The 17,283-nt window shown below is 42.9% G+C and overlaps 1 pseudogene across 1 annotated transcript; it reads left to right on the top strand.

The window, feature by feature from the left end:
• Positions 1-15,580: 15,580 nt before the first annotated feature.
• LOC308481792 (tigger transposable element-derived protein 1 pseudogene) lies at positions 15,581-16,632 on the top strand (annotated as a pseudogene). Its single transcript, XR_013991429.1, has 2 exons — positions 15,581-15,609; positions 15,767-16,632. The product of XR_013991429.1 is annotated as a tigger transposable element-derived protein 1 pseudogene (transcript).
• Positions 16,633-17,283: the final 651 nt, after the last annotated feature.

Here is a 17,283-nt window from a genome sequence, read left to right as displayed (position 1 = left end):
GTATAGACACTAGCTCAAAAGAACTTTACAGTTCTTTTTAATTGAAAGTGTGTAAGTGATTCATTCAAATAATGTACAGGTTAAGAGTCTCCCATTGCATTTGCCTATTTTATGCATTATTGAAAAATTATTACACCAATAAATGTCAGCATACAGCCATTTTAATTTTCTGTTATGTGTATTATTTTATTAAGACCTTTCTCCTGTTTTGAAAGTCAGTTAGAATAACAACTCTTAAATTGAAAATTGCCCTATGAGAAGTGGTTGATAGATGAAGCAAATAATATCACTAATTTAAAAGCAAAGGTAATAGAATTGTAGAGTCGGAAGGGTATCTGAGGGTCATCTAGTTCAACCCGCTGGAATTCATCCATGCTAAAAATTCCATGACAGATGACCACCCAAGCTCTGCTTAAAAACCTCCAAGGAAAGAGAACCCACAACCTCCTGAAGGAATCCATTCCACTGTCCGACAGCTCTTACTGCTAGGAAGTTCTTGCTGATGTTTAGTCTCCTTTCTTGTAACTTGAAGTCATTGGTTCAAGTCCTACTCTCCAGAGCAGTAGAAAACATGATGGCTCCATCTTCCATGTGACAGCCGAACATGTTATGGACCACCAAAGCAGCTTTCAGATCATGTAAGATATAATAGTATTCCTCTCTTGCTAAATACAATGCTGTTGTGATCTTATTTTATATGATTTGAAAGCACAGGTCGCTTGACCAATCTGGAACAACATGTGGTGGATCAAAGCCAGCTTCTAGGCAACTCTGGGATTCATTCCAGTTCTATGCTGAATGCCACTAGAGGTATCAGAGTATTCCAGTGAGTGGAAATGACCAGTGCTTGCTTATCTGTCCCATGAAATCAGTCCCAGCAAACACAATCGGTATTTACTATCACTGTCCAAAAATGATGGCAATCGGATATGATTCTCTTCCACACTCATTTGCATTATATTTCCTTTGAACTGAAATCAATGGGATGCAGCAACATAACAACAATGTAATTCATGTAATTATGTAAATGATGCAATTTCACCACAGTGACTATGCCACTCCTACCATTGAGCAGGAGTAAACTTGCCACACCCCTTTCCTTGGGAGAAGACACAAGTTGGTCTCTTCCATAGGGAGCGGGTCGCCTATGTTTTGGAAAAAAATATGACACTTCTACCATTGCTCTGTCTCTTGAACCTTCTTCCATGGCATGCTGGCAAATAAATAATGCATTTAATAATAACCTAGGTAGTTTATTAACTTCCATGTTCCACGGTGCATTAGAAATCTAGTGGGACCTAGGTTTTAAAAAGTGATGCAACACTTCCCCTCTGTGGCAAAGTCTGAAAATTCACACTCTATATTACAAGGATGAAATCAGTTTTTAAGAAATGCCACAAGGCGGCTATCTGAAGGTCTATATGAAGCTGGACAGAGAAGAACTACAATAAGAGTCAAAAGCAACAAACTACCATTCGTCCTGATATAAAACATGGATAGTTGAGTGCCTATCAGTTCGGGAGTAAAACAAGACCACCCAAAATTAACAAGAGTGATCAGCCTGACAAGCACTTCAAGGTTGGGCCACAGAGATTGGAACATTTTAGATTAAGTCATCTCATTGTCTGGAGAAGAAGCTCCTGTGCTCATGTTGACTTTTCGTTAACAATGTACACACTCACTCTTGCGCGCGCGCACACACACACACAGAGAATGATTCATCATCATCCTTAGCACTGCATATAGAAATAGCACTTCCATGAATGGAAAAGATCAATTCTGTTGGTTGCTTTGTGGTTTTATTGTATTATTTCAAAGTAAATTGGACTTGCTTAAATTGTGATATTTTTGTAACCTGCCTTGGGACCATTTGGGCTAAAATTATAAATAATAAGCTAAATAACTAAATAAAACAAAACAATATTGTACTCTGGGAATATACCATCCTTTTTGTTTTCTAGGATTATCAAAGTATGTTATGGAGTCAAACAAAAACATTAATTTGCAATTTTATGAGGGAAAGCGGTATTTGCAACAACTTTGCTGAGAATAGTTTTACAACAATGTTAGATACATTAGTGTTTCCTTTTTTATCCAGTGTGGTGTAGTGGTTAAGAGCGGTAGACTCGTAATCTGGTGAACCGGGTTCGCGTCTCTGCTCCTCCACATGCAGCTGCTGGGTGACCTTGGGCTAGTCACACTTTTCTGAAGTCTCTCAGCCCCACTCACCTCACAGAGTGTTTGTTGTGGGGGTGGAAGGGAAAGGAGAATGTTAGCTGCTTTGAGACTCCTTTGGGTAGTGATAAAGCGGGATATCAAATCCAAATTACTACCACTCCTCCTCCTCCTCCTCTTCTTCTTCTTCTTCTTCTCCTCACATCTTCTGGAGCCCTTAAATGCAATAAGGGATATTTACATCAAGCCCCACTGTTCTTTTCTTTGTTAGTACCCACTTCCCTCAGATTAATGTTTAAATCTTCAGCTATTAGAGCTATTTTCAACTGTTTGATATACCGAGCAGTTCTTTGAATCACTGAGGAATAGGAATTCATTCAATAGAGGAAAATAATAAATCCAACAGCTGTTTTAGAAGCACTGACACTCCATGTTTTAAACATTTGTTATAACAATGTTCCGTCTGACAAACCAGGCACAGGTCTCTGGCAGCTGCTAAACTGCTTGACACAATTATGACTCTTAAGAGACAGAGAACATTTGAACCATCTGAAAACACAAGATTCACTGTGCAAGCGTATCCTCACATTATGACAGCTGAATGGTTACATCTCTGTTTTCCAATGGCGTTGTGAAATTACGGCAGCATCAGAACATCGTAACTTTGAAGTCGTAACTTTTAAGTCAGTATAACTGCTATACAGAGATGGAAGGAATCCCTACTTTGGATAGAATCCTTGTTCCAGGAGGCTGTGGAGTTCTCATGTAATGCACTCTAGAAGGAGCAAAGAAAGATGAGATCCAAGCCCCCCCCCTCCCCGAAATGAGTTTTGTTGAGACATTAAACCAGGCAGAGGGCCTTCTCAGTAGTGGCACCCACCCTGTGGAATGCCCTCCCACCATATGTCAAAGAAATAAACAACTATCTGACTTCTGACATCTGACATCTGAAGGCAGCCCTGTTTAGGGAAGCTTTCAATACTTGATGAATTACTGTATTTTAATGTTTTGCTGGAGTGGTTGGGGAAGCCCAGCCAGATGGGCTGGGTATAAATTATTATTATTATTATTATTATTATTATTATTATTATTATGGCAAAAAGCAACTCACAGGCTAACATCTGAAGGCTACACCACAGACCAGAAAGTTAGACATGGAATGAGAGGTGAGGCAGTGGGAAGCTAAATGAGTTTGCACTGTGACTCTTCACAGTTTAGAGGAATGGAGGGTGGTGGCAATGGTTGACTTGGAAAGCTCACTTTTCTTTTTTCCATCTGAAGCAGGGGAGAGAAGCAGGGATCCTTAGTGTCAGGGTAAATCCAATACAAGAGGCAGAAAGATAGACTTTTCCTGGGGAGATGCTGCTAGATGTTGGATGCTTGACCCAGAAAAAATTCTAATGGAATCAACCAAAGTTTAGGGGTTTAGAGGTACTAGAATGAGCACTAATCTAGGAACTCAAGAGCCAGGCAGTCAGAAGGCCCAACCGTTTGGTATGTTAGCTCTATCTTTGCCCTTAATACCAGAGAGGTTTTTTTAACACAACTGGCCACATGACCCGGAAGCTGTACGCTGGCTCTCTCGGCCATTAAAGCGAGATGAACGCCGCAACCCCAGAGTCGGCCACAACTGGTCCTAATGGTCAGGAGTCCCTTTACCTTTACCTTTACTAATCTGGAGGCAATTTGGATCAGAATACTATATGAAAGTGGGTGTGATGGCCTGGGAATCTGATTCAGAGGCTGAACCGGAGGAATTCCAGCCTGCACAGGAGTCCCCTCCTCCAAGGCCGGCTGAACTGGGGCAGGGCCTTGATTCTGAAGTGCCTGCACCTGTGCCGGATCCTCAGGAGCAGGCACCAGGTGAATCCTCTCTGGCTCCAGAGGTGGTTGAGGACTCAGTGCCTACAGGTGAGTCTCCCCCTGGGTCCAGTAACCCTTCAGCATCTCCTGAACTGCAGAGGCTCAGGGCAGAGAGGCGGAGGGAACTGGTTTCTCCCAGGAGGAGTGCTCGCCTTAAGGCCAGGAGAGGCGGGTCTCCTGGGGGCCGGGGCCTCCCCTGGCCTCAGAGAAGATAAAGGCCAGTCAGCCCGGTCCCAGGTTGTGGGAGCAACGTCGTTGAAGAGCTGTTTCGGCCAGCATCCAGTCCTGTTTCCCCAGAGTTCCTGTCCTTGCCCGGCTCCTCGCTATGGACCCCGCTTTGCCCGTGGAGGACTGTCTGCCGACCCTCGACTCAGGTCCTGGACCTCGCCCCACGGTAACCTCCCCCCTGGACCAGCACAGTGGGAAGCTTTCCTGCTATGGCCACAATTCATATTGGGCCGTTATAGAGTGCTTCAACACTATTGAATGCATTTTGTCCTAGCTCCCTAGATCTTTCCAGCCAGCCACTCCAGACAAAACAGAGACTTTGAGCCAGAATGCTCATGTGGGAGCACAAAATGGAACCTTCTCCCCACTGCCAAACACCAGTGAATGAAGACAGAAGACAGCTGGTAAGTAAACCTAATAAAGTTTATATTTCTGAGAATAGGTCTGTGATAACGGGAGATCATGACGGCAAATGAGACTTGGGATACATTATTCCATGGTTTCTCATCTGTTCCTTATTCAGTGCTTAAGGATTCACAGCTGACTGAACTGATGCTGGATAAAAAACATCGTGATGAGGGGTGACGTGAAAACTTTGACGCCAGCGTTTCATTTGTGATTAGTCATTCATATCTTCAAACTAATACAGTGGTACCTCAGGTTACATACGCTTCAGGTTACAGACTCCACTAACCCAGAAATAGTACCTTGGGTTAAGTACTTTGCTTCAGGATGAGAACAGAAATCGTGCTCCGGCGGTGCGGCGGCAGCAGGAGGCCCCATTAGCTAAAGTGGTGCTTCAGGTTAAGAACAGTTTCAGGTTAAGAACAGACCTCCGGAACAAATTAAGTACTTAACTTGAGGTACCACTGTACTTGATGATGACAGCTTTGTGTGTATTCCACTTAAAATGGTCACAAGATGGAATCAAAATGGTAGCAATGGCATGGCACTCTTTAAAGCCTTCAGAATCATGCCTGACATCTTAAGTAGGTCTGTAGATGAGCTGCGACAGGGATAAGGCACCTGTTGCTCTTGGAAGAGCACATTTTGTTGTGGGTACTGGAACCTAGTTTGTTGGACATACCACTACCAAAGGATTGTTGGCTCAGGGCGACTGTTCACAGCAGCAGCTGCTCAGTGAACAAGCAAAGGATCTCTTTGTAGCCTCAAACCCTTCCTTTACCCTTTTCAAAGATTCAAACTTCACAGCCTGAGTGAATAATAATGAAGTTATAAATAGGCCCTGGTCAGCACCATGAGTATTTCATAGAGTCACCCGCACCACCTGTCTGGCCATATGAGGTGTCTCCAAAACATTTCACGAGTATTAATAAAACCTAACAAAGTACAAAGAAGAGACTGGGACTCCAGCGAGACCATTTTCTTTGATGAGCCTAATTAGAATTAATTAGATGCATAACAAGCCATCCTTTAATCTTGATAAGAACAATAAATGCTGACGTCAAAGCAGCCTGAAGCTAAAATGAACTAACCAGGGCCTAGAGAATTGCTTATAGTTGATCAAAGCAGCTGCTTTATTGCTTACTTTCCAGTAACCTTCTAAAGAGAACCCCTTAAAAGTAATTATATATTTTAATGACATGTTGTGGTTTCTCATTAGTGCTCCATTACGGAACCCTTCATTAAGTTTGATTTTTGCTTGTACAATATATATCACCATGCTCTCACTATTGATTAGCATTGCTCCTTGTCAGTTTCTTCTCAGCTCTGAGTCCCATGTATTTGCTGAGACGTAATTCATATTTTGTCCTTGACAGTAATAATTACACAGCTGATGTGCCTTTTCCTCTGGATATTATATTGCAGAAGGCTTCTTTTTTCTGAAGGTTAGCTTTTCCGACAGATCACCATGTTTGGACTTAAGTTACAATTGTTCCCATAGCATATTAACCAGTGAGCTTTGTCATGTTTTGCCTCTCTTTGTAATGTGGCTTGACTTATTCCCTTGAGCAGGAACCGGCAAGCCACTCCAGTATCCCTGCCAAGAAAACTCCATGGACAAAAACAACAGGCACCAAGCATTAGCATCTACCAAAAGAAACTGCAGGGCTCAAAGTAAGAAAGCTGGACCTGCTGCTTTGATGATGATGTGTGGAAGAGACAGCAAAGCAAGCAATCTTATAACATTGAGGGACAGGACAATAAGTCCACCTGTGAGCAATAAAAGCCCTGGATCAAGGACTAGCTGAAAGGAGAGGATCATAGGACCCAACAGGAGATGAATACTTAGTGAAGTCAAGTCAACTACCTTTAAATAAACACCTGGGGGGCCGTGGTATATAGGTCCCACTTTATGAGCACGCACTATGCAAAAATTCACTTTTCTGAACACAGGGAAATTAGTACCCAAAGCTTGCTAAATGTACTGCAGATAGATTGCTGAACAGAAAGCATTTTTTACTTCCTTGGCTGCCTTTTTCTGGTTAGCCAAGGAATGGAGGCAGGCAGGTAGGCAGGGAAAACAATCAGAGAGCATTTTTCCTGTTCCCTCCCCACCGTCTTTTGGGGGGCAAAATTTCAAAGTCAGGAACACATTAGAAATTCCCTATAGGAATCTCGGGAAATTATCAACTCGTTAGGCAAATGCTTACCTAACAAATTATTTCCAGGGAACACATTGTGTTTGTAAAGTAGGACCTGTGTGTATTAGTCTAATTGTCTATTGAAGCAAATCATTGGAGCTGGTTTATTGTAGTGGCTAAGAGCTTAATTCAGGAATCAGGAAGCTCCCAGTTCAAACCCCACCTCCTCTATGAATTCACTGATGGCCCTAAGCAAGGTTTTTTGCCTCAGTCTCAGCATCTGAATATGGGGGATAATATTACTGGTGGATGTAAGGTTTCTGCGTGTGGTGATGCACATAAAGGGCTCATAATAATTGAAAGTGCTGTCCAAATGGTATTATGAAACAACTAATCAAATAATGTGAAGATAGGGCAATATTCCCCCTGCAGTAAGATGAGAACCCTCTATTTTAGAATTAAAAATAAAATCCATAGACTCAAAGGCAGTGAAAAGCTGAAAGTTTGCTTTTAAATTATATTTGGATTACTCCCTAACCCTCAGACACATTGCATTTCCACCTCTTTGTCTTGCCCCAGAGGTGAGACTCAACAAATGATTTTCCAGCATTCACTGTGTGTTTTATTCTTCCAACAAAGAAGCTTCAGCCCAAGATAATTGAAGTCTAATTATTCTTTCAGAGAACACATCAATTCATGTAGTCAAGACCATTCAACTGTGATAACAACCAGCACTTAACTATCGTCAATTAAATTTCACACAGCCACATTACTTTCTACTAGCAAATGTAACTCCCAGCCCATCTGGTCTCTAACTCCAAACACAGCCATGCAAGGCATACCCGAAAGCAAACTGTCCCCTCTTCTTTTTTCACACATAGCATCTTATAGCAGGATCCTGACCATGCTTGTCTTAAAACATAATGAAAGTTGGCTGGTTGCCAAGGGGCCATGGTTGTCATTCCATGGTCACTTCCCCTGTATTCTGCCCTAATATTGCTACAAAACAGATCATTTGGCAGGAACAGGCAATATTGTTACTTCCCACAGCAGTGCCACACCTCTTGGAGTAGAATGATGCTGGAATGCAATTGGACCACCTGGAGAAGGATGATCAAAACATCAGCCTCTCCCATCTGATCTTGTTGCTTTCATGCTACTTGAATGCCATGAGATTTGGCATTGTATGCTATACCTCTCTTATGCGACCCTAACACAGTTTAGGATTGTAGCCTCTCTAGCTTTCCCTCTCACCGCACATACTACTGGTATGTGACCCACAAAGGTTTGGCTGAAAAGGGTTCCCCATTCCTGGATTATAGCTTTAGCTGGCAAAAATACAGTTTTTTGATGTCACCAAAATCCATAAATGCCAAGGTGGAAATGCAAATCAGTCTAGCTTGTAATACACAGATGGATTATGAACCGAGTGTCATTTTCTCAAGAACTTCTTCATGGCTTCGGATGTAAACTGACATGACGCTGCAGTCAACATTCAGACAGACCAGGCTGCTTGACAAACATCTGGCATAAAACTCCTTTAATCTCCACCACTTACTCTCATGGTCCCATTCTGATGAAATGGTCATTTCACCGCAAGCACCAGGCCACCCAACCAAGCTGCCATTTGTTTTCTGAATATTGTCCTGACATGTGGAACATACACCTATTTACTCTGGTCTTTGGCCATTAGTGTGTGTGTGTGTGTGTGTGTGTGTGTGTGTGTGTGTTTTAGGGGCCACCCTATTATTGTGATTATAATTAATTGAAAACTGTTTTTAATGTTGTATTTTAAGTTGTTGCGACCTGCCCTGGGATCATAGGGTAAAGGGTAAGTAACTGATGAGGGTGTCAGTTGTCTCAATTGTTCCTAACACTCTCATACCTGGCTCTTTCTTATTTCCAGAAGTTTTTGGGACACACACTCTCACACCCTGCAATCAAGGCACACATGCCAACATTACAAACCAAAAGAGAACTCTTGGGAAGTACATGTTTTTCTCTTTAGAGGTTTCAAAGAAACCTTGCATAGATAAAACATTGATTTCTGATTTGAACTGAGGGGTGTTGTTCCATCACTAGCATTTTCTAAACTACACAACTCTCACCCATATGTTGTCAGCAGGGCAGAGGCACAATATGAATTTCAATTCCCCTCTCCCTCTGCTTGATGAGGGTTTCAGTCCCTGTCTCAGATTATTTTGTGCTCTCTCTGGAATTTTGTCACAACAGTGTGCCAGCAGCTGCTGGGGAACCTTGGTCTAATTGGCTCAGTAAGAGACATCCGATTAACTTAGCAAGGGAACATGCCTTCCTATCTCCTTGCACTGATGGAGACAGAATATTAAACAGCTTCTAATGGGCTGGATCCAGAGGTCCCCTTCCTCTGGCAAAAGAAGCTTTGAAGCCACAGCAATGAGAAAGCACCAACTGTATGCCATAGAGGAGACCTTTCAGAGTTAGAACCCAAAATGCAGTTAGGTGCATAGGCACCAGATCCTAGCAGCCCAGGTCCCTTTGCATCCCCCCCCCCCCAATAAAATATTTGAGGGAGCATTGCTGCCTTTCTTTCTTTTCCACATTTGGACTTCATTTCCCAACAAGCTCTGTAAACAAACTTGTAAAAGGCTTGCTGGGTGGCAAGAGAGCTGGGATTGGGCAAAAACCTCTTACGGCCCTTGCAACAGGAGCTAGAAGGGGTATGTGTGGGGAAGGGGGGAGGGAGCACTGGAAATCCAGGCATCTCAACATTCCAAACAAGAAGAGAAAACTGAGGTTTGCATTCTCTGGCTACTTCTGCAAAATGTGTATAATAATAATATATAATTATTATTTATACCCCGCCCATCTGGCTGAGTTTCCCCTGCCACTCTGGGCAGCTCCCAATTGAGTGTTAAAAACAGTAAAGCATTAAATATTAAAAACTTCCCTAAACAGGGCTGCCTTCAGGTGTCTTTTAAAGAGAAGATAGCTGCTTATTTCCTTCACAGTCTATTTGCACATGTACAGCCAACAGCAAGAGAATCTTCCATTGACAGCCCCAGCTGCAGGCTCCCAGACCCACATTTTCACATGCTGTGAGAGCCAAGGGAGGAGCCGGAAAAGGGAGGTACATTGTCCAGAGCTTTGCCATTTACTTACAAGTTTCTTTTTCCACACCCCTTCTTCCTCCCTGCTTCCCACTCTCCCTCCCATATCACCATCCTTGCCTCCCCCCTCCCCATATTTTCTTCATGGCAGTGTCTGAAGGAACATCTCTAAATGACACAGAGAGCACTAACCAACCCAGAATTTGAGTTGACTTCACCTGTCATTGCCTCTGTTTCCACCAACTGTTGATCCCTCTCCCTTCTGCTGTACCAGTCACAATGGGCACCAGCCACCACTGTGTTCAGATTTTTACCTCCAACACATTTTTTAGGCCTGATCCGTAGATAGTTAACACATTTACTTAAACAAGTATTCCCAAGGTTCTTTTATGCGAAAGGAGGTCAATATATTCCCTCAACCACACAGGTATTCATAGCAAAAGTTATATTACAACTGACATATGGCTCCCAGGTGTGCACTTATTAAAACTGATCCCTTTTCAAATTCTACAAACAAAATTATTTTGCTTTCTACTAGGGATTCCTTCCTGTGTGCCCAATGCAGCAGTTTGCCTGGAGGTCAGACAAATCCCAGTTAGGTCCCAGATAAGAATTCTAAAGATCCATTATTGGCTAAAACTAATATTCTTCACAGAAGGTCTGGTACCCTTAGCTTTAACAGATGTCAAACAAAATTGAAATCCTCACTGCCAGAGGAACTGAGAAGCCTAGGGTTCACAGTGCAGGCTCCGATAACCTGTGGACATGAGAAAGTCAAATCCACAATTAAGCAACGGATATGAGATGCTGAGTTGCAATGCCACATGAGTGAAATGACCAGGTATCCAGAAATTAAAGATAATGGGAGGGAGTTTAGATGAGTTTTTATTCTTGCCAAATTCAATGTCCTTCCAGCTGCATTACTGCAGGACAGATTCAAAGGCAAACCATGCCTGTGTGGTTTGAAGGAAGTCGAAACTGCTACTCATGCCCTAATGAATTGTCATTATTACAAGGCTATACGTTCTATATTTATAACTCCAATCATGCAGCAAACCCCAAGTAGAACTGATGATTACTACATAAAAAACTTAATAGAGGACAGGGAATCAGAGATTACCTTAGAAGTGGCTAGAGTCTGTGCTGCTGCTATAAAATTAAGTAGACCGGTTTTGAATGAATCTAATGGCCAATGTCTTAATATGTTTTAAATTAGCGGTTAAGGTTTTAACTTACAGTATACTGTCTATTTTAGCTGTTTTATATCTGCATTATTTATCGTGTATCATCTCATAGAGCTTAATTTTAATCTATTTATATCTGTATGCTCTCTGTTGTTGTATATGTTTGCACTCTGGTCAGTGACCGAAATAAATCGATTCATTCAATCAAATACTGTAATCATTTGCTAATTTAGAAGTTGCAGAGCTCTTTGCTGTGTGTTGAATTCTGGCTGCTTGTTACATTATTGGGAAGATGAAGCCCTCTAGTGGACAAAAGGAGAATTGTCAAGTATTACAGAAAGCTGTGCCTTCCTTTTCCTTACTAATTATACATGTGGTGGGACCCGTGGGGCTGAACGTCAGGTCAGATATTGAGGTGAATCAGAGTAATTTGAAGTAATCTTTCATATTATCAGGTTGGGTCATACTGTTAATAAGTTGGACCAGAAAGCGCCCAATGTTCTGAGCCTCAGTTGTTCCACTACCAAAAACAGGTACAGCAAATCTTGTTGATTCAACATCACTGGGATTACCGTACTTCCTCAGCAGACACACTTCCATGCACCCATTTTTTTATTTTTATTTTTGCTTACATCCGGGATGGGGAAGCTGTGGCCTTCCAAATATCAAATTTCAACAACAGCATGCAATGAATGGGTTCCATTCCTCCCCCCTTGACAAGTAAATGTATCTTGTTTTACAGCTATAATAACCAACTGTGGCTTTTGTTTTCTGAATCACATAACCACATACTTAGCTACATTAAAAAAAATTAAGGAACAAAACTTTATTTATTTTTTTATTAAAGATTTTCTTGATTTACAGAAGTATGTGTAATGTTTCTCGTATTTTTTCCATGTAACATTTTTACAAATCAGTTTCATTTGTTGAGACATTAGGAAGAAAAGGGGTGGAGGAAGGAAGATGGGTGGGGTGGAACAAAACTTTAGACCACAGTCATACCCCCAAGCATAGATGCCTTTCATTACAAATATCAATAGAAAAACTAAAACGCATTGTGTTGTATTCAACCAAGTCCTACTAGTCCTACTCAGGGTAGATCCATTGAAATTAATGAACCTAAGTTAGTAATGTCTATTAGTAATGTCTATTAACTTCAGTGGGTCCACTCTGAGTGAAATTTATCATTAGCACAGACCTCCTTTCTTTTGTTCTCTAATTGTCCCATCACCCAGGTGATCACCTCAACACAGGAAGCTAGCTTGGCTTATATTTTAACACTTTCTGGGTCCAGGGGTTAGAAGGATATCATATAAAGCTTAATTCCCCCCCCCCCCAATAAACCTCATAACAATATGTATTGCCTATAATTAGAAATTAAAGTGTTTACCTGTCTACTTTCTGAATGTAATGGTGATTCCTTCTTTCCCCCAAAGTCCACCCCCCTTCCCAATAAACTACTCTGCCATGCTTTGGGAAGATTAGGTTAGAAATGAGATTTAAAGATTAGCCACTGGTATTCCACTGAGAAAACAATTGAATTTAAGACTCCTTCAGCTGTAAAGCCAGATGGTTCAAAGAGCTGATGGGAATATTGGAATAAAAGATTTGTCACAAACCAAGTTAGGAATTTAAAGTGGTTTCTAGTGTATTTTTTAAAACCAGGTCTTAAGGCTTTAAAATATTCCCCTGCAAAGCAGTCATTATTTTTAACCTTTAAACAACTCTGAACATCTGACTCTGTATCCTTAATAAGATGTGCCTCATAGGCAGTTTCTCATTAAAATACAAAAATAATTGAGCTTCTCTCCGCCCCCGCCCCCCGCATCCAAATTATAACACGTTTGTCTGGCCACCAAAGGCAATAGATGCTATGCCTAGCAAGGCTCACTGTACTGAAAGTAAACTGCACAGTATCAGATTTGGCTGAAATCTAGAGAATCTTGATGTTGCAGAGACTGTGTTTAGATTACCCACAAGAGTCTTTCCAGCCCCATGATTCCAGTAGGATCTTGCAACATGACCATTGCTCAGGAGTAAGTATGAAGATGCCGTTTACGTGTCAGAGATCAGTAATAAATAACACTTGTTTGGGGAGGAGGAATGGATTCATGGTGATGAAAAAGAAATGGCTTTTATCTCTATACTGCTTTATTTGTTAATGGCATTAGGACAAATTCCACAGACAAAAAAAAAATCAGTTTGGTGTAATTAGAATAAACCCAATAGAATTCAGAATTCAGCACAGCAAGCCAAGGAAATGCTGAAATGATAAATTTCTGTTTTAACCTAATTGGGAATTACATTTATTTCAGTTTCAGAGCCATTCTTTACCTCAACAGCTGGGATAGGGAAGGCCTACTCTGCTTGAAAGATAACACTGAGGCTGCCTTACTGGAAAAAAGAAGAGGTAAATATCAGGCTGCAATCTGCTCCTTGCTTCCATCCTCCCTTTTTAATAGAACACTTGTAACAAACGTCCTCTCTCTCTCCTTCATTACAAGCTACTGGTTGATGTGACCAAACTACTCTCTGAGGACATAAAAGTTAGTATCTAGCTTTTCCGTGCCCAGAGGTGAAAGTAAAGCAGGAGTAGAGAGAGGACAGTAAAAGGAGAGGAATCTGCCTGATGAATCTCCTGGCACACTGTACAGTCTGGTAGACTTTAGTAGAGCAGTGATTAAAGGCATGCGATTTCATGGGAGGGAATCGCAGCATTAACACCCGGGTAGAGTCTTGTTTCCCCCATAGCTGCAGCCTTGGATTCAAGCAGATGAATTAGAGACAGATCCCACCCACTCAAAAAACCCACTGTTATTTTTATACCACACAAGCAAACCAGCATTTCAATTTAGCTCTATTATTGTCATAATAGAAATTAAAATGAAAGTAGCTGTGGTATCTGCTGCAAAGGGAGGCAGGAACTCTGTAGTAAACAATGGTAATTGTTTTGAGTAAGTGCAAGTCGCAAAATGTAACTGGCATGGTTCAGTGAGTATTTCCACCTGCAACCTTGAGATATGCAAAGATTTCGCATTTGAACATTAAAGCGTCAATGCACATACATTATTTGGGAATAATTCTCATCAAGTACAACAGAGCTTGCTTCATAGCAGACATACACTGAATTGGGCTGCAAGGCCAGGATAATACATAAAAAGGAGTAAGTTGAATTGAGTAAGTTTCCAGCAGCTGGTATTCAAAAGCATAGCTGTCATGGTTAGTAGCCAATGATAGCCTTTTCTCCATGAGTTTGTTCAATCCTCTTTTAAAGTTATTCAGCTTGGTAGGCCTCCCTGTCTCCTGTGGAAGTGAGTTCCATAGTTTAACATTGCACTTCAATGGATGTTCATGAGTTTCAGTGTTACGAGAGAGGGGAGGAAATCTCCCTCCTTCTTTCTCCATGCCATGCATAATTTCATAGATTTCTATAATGCTGCTTCTAAGTAAACATGTAAAGAGCACTTTGCATGTTTCTGTACAGTGGTGCCCCGCAAGACGAATGCCTCGCAAGACGAAAAACTCGCTAGACGAAAGGGTTTTCCGTTTTTTGAGCTGCTTCACAAGATGAATTTCCCTATGGGCTTGTTTCGCGAGACGAAAACGTCTTGCAAGTTTGTTTCCTTTTTCGTAAACCCGTTAATACCCAGGGTGCATTGCTTCAGAGGTGCAGTTGCGACTTGACTTCGAGGAGCAACTCATAGCACGCGGTGTGGTAGCCTTTTTTGAGGTTTTTGAGGACTTTGCTGATTTTTGAAGCTTTTCCAAAACTTCTTTTGCAGCCGTTTGGTAAGTTAAACTTTTAAAACTTTTTTGGGGGGTTTTGGATTTTGGGTTGGGGTGTTTGGAATTCAAGGACTTGGTGTTGGGGAGAGGTTTGCAAGAATCTGGGAGCTTGTGTGGTTTTTTTCTGCATTTTTATGATTTTTTGTGACCATTGGGGCACTGTGCTGTTTTTTAAAAAAAAAAAAATTCTGGGTTTGAATTTCTGTGTGGTGGGTGGCTGGGGGAACAGTTGAGGAGGGGTTTGCAAGAATCTGGGAGCTTGTGTGGGTTTTTTTTTTTTTTGAATTTTTATGATTTTCTGTGACCATTGGGCCATGTTTTTTTATTTTTTATTTTTCTGGGTTTGAATTTCTGTGTGGTGGGTGGCTGGGGGAACAGTTGAGGAGGGGTTTGCAACAGTTGGGGAGGGGTTTGCAGGAATCTGGGAGCTTGTGTGGTTTTTTTCTGCATTTTAATGATTTTCTGTGACCATTGGGCCATGTTGTTTTTTTCAAAAAAAAATTCTGGGTTTGAATTTCTGTGTGGTGGGCGGCTGGGGGAACAGTTGAGAAGGGGTTTGCAACAGTTGGGGAGGGGTTTGCAACAGTTGGGGAGGGGTTTGCAATTTCTGTGTGGTGGGTGGGTGGCTGGGAGAACAGTTGAGGTTTTTGAAGACTTTGGTGATTTTTAAAGCTTTTCCAAAACTTCTTTTGCAGCCATTTGAGGATTTTGAAGACTTTGGTGATTTGCAGCCATTTCGTAAGTTAAACTTTTAAAACTTTTTTGGGGGTTTTTGGATTTTGGGTTGGGTGTTTGGAATTCAAGGACTTGGTTCTGGGTTTGAATTCCTGTGTGGTGGGTGGCTGGGTGCTTTTGAATTTTTTGGGTGTGAAGCACTGATTTTTTCCCCCCTGAGTTTACGAAGCTAGGAGCTGTGCTGCCATGGGACCCAAGAAGACTGCTGCTGCAGAGGCCGGCGAGAGGAAGAAGGAGAAGGTGACGCTGGAAATGAAGAAGGAGATCATCCGGAAGCACGACGGTGGAATGCGTGTGACAGACCTCGCCAGGGAGTACGGGAGGAACCCATCGACCATCGGGACCATCCTGAAGATGAGGGAGAAGATCCTTGCGACTGATGCAGCCAAGGGAGTCACCAGGATCGTAAAGAACCGCCCAGCTGTTCTGGAGGAGGTCGAGAAGTTGCTGCTCATCTGGTTAGAAGAGAAGCAGCGTGCAGGGGACACAGTGACTGAGGCCGTCATTTGTGAGAAGGCCAAGGTCTTGCACGCAGACCTCGTCCGGGAACAGCCAGGAACCTCAGGCGAGCCAGAAGTCTTCAAGGCAAGCAGAGGCTGGTTTGACCGGTTCAAGACAAGATCTGGAATCCACAGCGTGGTCAGGCATGGAGAGGCTGCCAGTTCTGATGTTCCTGCGGCTGAAGACTTTGCATTGGAGTTCCTGGAGGCTGTGAAGACGGAGGGCTACGTTCCACAGCAGGTCTTCAACTGCGACGAGACCGGGCTGTTTTGGAAGAGGATGCCCAAAAGGACTTTCATCGCACAGGAGGAGGCCAAGTTGCCTGGCCACAAGCCCATGAAGGACCGTCTGACCCTGCTCTTCTGTGCCAACGCAAGCGGCGACCTGAAGATCAAGCCCCTGCTGGTGTACCACTCGGAGAACCCATGGGCCTTCAAGAAACACAAGGTCGACAAGGAGCAGCTGAGTGTCATGTGGCGATCCAACAGTAAGGCTTGGGTCACACGTGTGCTGTTTGTGGACTGAGTCAATCTTGCTTTTGGCTCTGCTGTCAAACAGTACCTGCTGGACAACGACCTGCCGCTGAAGGCTTTGTTTCTGATGGACAATGCTCCTGCTCATCCTAAAGGCCTTGAGGAGGACTTGTTGGAGGAGTTCAGCTTCATCAGCATCATGTTCCTGCCGCCTAACACCACGCCACTGCTCCAGCCGATGGATCAGCAGGTCATCGCCAATTTCAAAAAACTCTACACCAAGGAGCTTTTCAGGCGATGCTTCGAGGTGACTGATTGCACCACCATCACCCTGCGGGAATTCTGGAAGGACCACTTCGACATCGTCACCTGCTTGAAGATGATCACCACGGCCTGGAACGGGATCAGCCAGAGAAATTTGAATTGCGCTTGGCGCAGCCTGTGGCCGGACTGTGTGCCACCAAGTGACTCTGATGCACCAGAGTCAACAGTGGTGCAGGACATTGTTGCCTTGGGGAGGACCATGGGCCTGGAGGTCACAGAGGAGGACGTCTGCGAGCTGGTGGAGGAGCACGACCACGAGCTGACCACCCAGGAGCTGGTCGAACTGCAGGCAGAGGCTGCGCAGGAGCAGGCCTCGCTGGAAGAGGAGGAAGCAACTGAGGAACAGCTGTCCTCCAAAGAACTGAGGGACATTTGCATG

The sequence above is a fragment of the Podarcis pityusensis genome, assembly GCF_964106645.2.
Source record: "Podarcis pityusensis genome assembly, chromosome: 7".
Classification (NCBI taxonomy): domain Eukaryota; kingdom Metazoa; phylum Chordata; class Lepidosauria; order Squamata; family Lacertidae; genus Podarcis; species Podarcis pityusensis.
This window is presented reverse-complemented; position numbering and strand designations above follow the sequence as displayed.